The following is a 3,983-nucleotide window of genomic DNA, read 5'->3' as shown; positions in this document are numbered from 1 at the left end:
GAGAGAGAGAGAGGGAGAGACGGAGAGAGAGAGAGGGAGAGAGAGAGAGACAAGGGGGGACAGAGAGACAGAGAGAGAGAGAGAGAGAGAGAGCATGACAGCACAAATAAAATAAGAATATATAAAACGAAATATTATAAACTGAACCATGAGAACATCTGTCAGTCTCCTGTCAGACTGAGCTTCAACCTTCAACTCTGAACAGGTTCCAGGGGAGGTGGGGGTCATTGAGTCCTAGTGGGCCATGTTCCGTACCTCCAGTGTTGAAGTGTCTTACCTGAGCTGTGGCCGTAAGGTGGTCGGTGCCTGTCATGGTGGCAACCCTGAAACCCGCTGGTGGACACCGAGGGTGAGGGATGCTGACAGGCTGAAGAAGGAGTCCTATCAGGTCTTTTTGGCCTGTGGGAGTCTGGAAGCAGCAGATAGGTATCACAGTCCAAGCGGATTGCGGTTCGGGTGGTCGCTGAGGCAAATACTCGGGCATGGGAGGAGTTCAGAGAGGCCATGGAAAAAGACTTCCATACGGCTTCGAGGTGATTCTGGTCCACCATCCGGCGTCTCAGGGGGTGGAAGAGGTTCACCACCAAAACTGTTTATGTTGGGGATGATGCACTGCTGTAGGTCAGTGGGCAGAATACTTTTAAGCCTCCCTGGTAAGGTCTATTCAGGAGGGTCCGTCGGATAGTCAAATCTTAGATTCAGGAAGAGCAGTCTGTTTTTTGTCCTGGTCCTGGAACAGCGGACCAGCTCTACACCCTCAGCAGGGTCCTGGAGGGTTCATGGGAGTTCAACCAGTCTACATGCGTTTTGTGGACTTGGAGAAGGCGTTCGACTGTGTCCCTTGGGGACTCCTGTGGGGGGTACTCTGGGAGTATGGGGTACCAGGCCCATTGATCCGGGCTGTTAGGTCCCTGTAGGACTGGTGCCAGAGCTTGGTCCACATTGCTGGTAGTAAGTCGGACTCATTTCCGGTGAGAGTTGGACTCCACCAAGGTTGCTCTTCGTCACCGATTCTGTTCATTACTTTCATGGACAGAATTTCTAGGCGCAGCCTAGGTGTTGAGGGGATCCTTTTTGGTGACCTTAAGATCACATCTCTGCTTTTTGTGGATGATGTGGTCCTGTTGGCTTCATCAGATCCTGATCTCCAGCTCTCACTGGAGCAGTTCAGCCGAGTGTGAAGCGGCCGGGATGAGGATCAGTTCCTCCAAATCTGAGACCATGGTCTTGAGCCGGAAAAGGATAGGGTGCTGTCTCCGGGTCGGGGAGGAGGTCCTGCTCCAAGTGGAGGAGTTTAAGTATCTCAGGGTCTTGTTCACAAATGAGGGAAGAATGGAGCGGGAGATCGACAGGCAGATTGGTGCTGTGTCTGCAGTGATGCAGGCGTTGTACCGGTCTGTTGTGGTGAAGAGAGCTGAGCCAGAAGGTGAAGCTCTCGATTTACCGGTCGGTCTACGTTCCTACCCTCATCTATGGTCACGAGCTCTGAAAGAACGAGATCACAGATACAAGCAGCTGAAATAAGTTTCCTCCGCAGGGTGTCTGGGTTCTCCCTTAGAGACAGGCTGAGAAGCTCAGTCATCCAGGAGGGACTCAGAGTTGAGCTGCTGCTCCTCCACGTCGAGAGGAGCCAGTTGAGGTGGTTCATAGATGCCTCCTGGACACCTCCCTGGTGAGGAAGAGGATGGATGGATGGATGGATGGATGGATGGATGGATGGATGAACTGAAGCATGACAGAACAAAAGGAACAACAATCAGATGACTAACAGCAGGTGTGTGGTAATCAGTGAAACAGGTGTGGCTGCATGAAAAACAACAGGTGAGTCAAACCGACTGAATGATGTGAATTAAATTTAAGAAATAAATAAACATATCAGACAACAGAATTTATTAGACAAAACCTGAAGAGAAAAACTTAAAAACACAGACTCATGATTTCTCGAGTTTAGTTAAATTCAACTTAAAATGTTCATTAACAAAAATGATATTTTCCCCCTATTTTGTCGATCATTAATACTGAATTCAGGATAACTCAATGAGTTGTAAAGATCTGGAGCTCAGAATTGGTGTGGTAGTATCTGAGAGTCATTCATAGACATACTTACCTGTAAAAATCATGAGATGGTGCAGAAAGTTGTTTTCTGTCTGTCTAAACGCTGCTGTGTGAGGGAGGTAAACTCCTCAGGTGCAACTAAACGTGCCTGCTGTTGAGCAGCAGGCTTTGTCAGGGTCACAGATGGTGCCGATTGTTTTTTCTTTTTTTTAATATAGAAGCTTTGATCTCATCTAGCTGGCTTCCAAAAGCTCCCAGATGAAACAAAGGCTGGTTCTGATTCATTTTAGTGTCGGGGTTTTACACCAGAACCGATAAGGACCAGTGCAGAAAATGAGATTTTACAAATCTTACTTCAGAAATAACTTAACTGGATAGATGTGCCCTGTGAGCATATCCTGTGAGGCATAGATGACATCATCTTATTTGTGTATTTTGTATGAAAATCTATAAACTTTTTTTTTACTTTGGACTTTTTGCCAAAGCAGAAAGATAATTTTCTGCTATATTTAATGAATGTTATTCATTGGTGAAAGAATTAGCAGATGGGGATAATGTTTAAAGAGAAGCATAAAGTAAACAGAAATGGTGATTTTACTGAGCTCTGATGTGCCTTAAAATGACTAGAGGAAAAACAAACACTCATCTTCAACCTGCTTATTTAAATTGTGTTATTCTTGTGCAAAAACAACTTTTTTGATATTTATATCATAATGTCATCCCCTCGTCAAAAACATACCCGGAGTGTTGCTTTGAGTCATTCATGCATGTGTGAGAAATCCTTGAATCTCCTGCAGCCGTGTGGAGCTGCCGAACTGCTAACTGGTACAAAGCTCCTCCCTGTAGCTCCCTCCCTACAGAGCACCCCTGTCACGAAGCATTGTTGTGAATATGTGCTGAAGTGGGAGTGTCAGAAACGGTACGGCGCTCTTATAAAGACAGAGGCAAATTTCAAGGCATTTTTTGATTTTTACAGCATTTTCATTACAACTGAAGGTTACACAGTTACTTGATTGCAGCATAAAATTGGACCATGTGCCTGAAAAACACATAATACCACCCCTTTAAGAGATTCTTAAAAGCTACAGTAAAATTTAAGTAATAAAAGAAAGTTTCTCGATTTTACAAAACTAACTTGTTTTTATGTTATTCTGAGATTCCAGAGATGAGTTTTTCATGATCTTGATTTGCCAGGATATATATATTTATGACTTTTCTCAGCTTTTTGCACTTGTATGGTTTTCGTTTTCCAATGAAAAAATAAAAATATAAATGGGGGAGGGGGGTGTCACTGCAGAGACAAATGTGCCCACAAGCTTTAGATATGCAAAACTATTCTGGCGCATAGTCTTAACTTACTTCTGCTTCCCTTTTCAGTTCAGTGTAATCTCACCTAATTTCTCCTGCTGAATATGTGCATGGCTCACATCCCAGCAGTAAAAAACCCGGGGCTAACGGGGACTTTGGCCGAGCACTGAAGCACATCAAAGCATCTGATGCAATGAAGGACTGAGGGAGGAAACTGGGTGCTTTTACCACACTCAGTTTGTGTTACACTCCTTTCTCCTGCTGTGTGTGAAACCCAGTTTCACCACAGAAAGCCTATTTACAGCAATACAGACGGGTTTTTTTTTCCCACTACCGATGCTGGAAACTAAAGAATTTGCTGCCCTGATTCAATAAGCTTCTGTTGGGACAGAGAATAACAGAACAGTGAGCTTCAAAAGCCAGTTGTTTCCTCTATATTTGTCTTCATGCTGCTCTAGTGGGCAAACTGGGGGTGAAAAAAAATGCTTCACAATCAATACATGCACTCACGAGCAACCTGTCATCAAAAACTAAATTGATACTAATGGACCAATCTGTTCACACACACACACACACACACACACACACACACACACACACACACACACACACACACACAC

The sequence above is a fragment of the Austrofundulus limnaeus genome, unplaced genomic scaffold, assembly GCF_001266775.1.
Source record: "Austrofundulus limnaeus strain Quisiro unplaced genomic scaffold, Austrofundulus_limnaeus-1.0 Scaffold133, whole genome shotgun sequence".
Taxonomy (NCBI): Eukaryota; Metazoa; Chordata; class Actinopteri; order Cyprinodontiformes; family Rivulidae; genus Austrofundulus; species Austrofundulus limnaeus.
The sequence above is the reverse complement of the archived record's forward strand: the minus strand, read 5'-3'. Positions refer to the sequence as shown.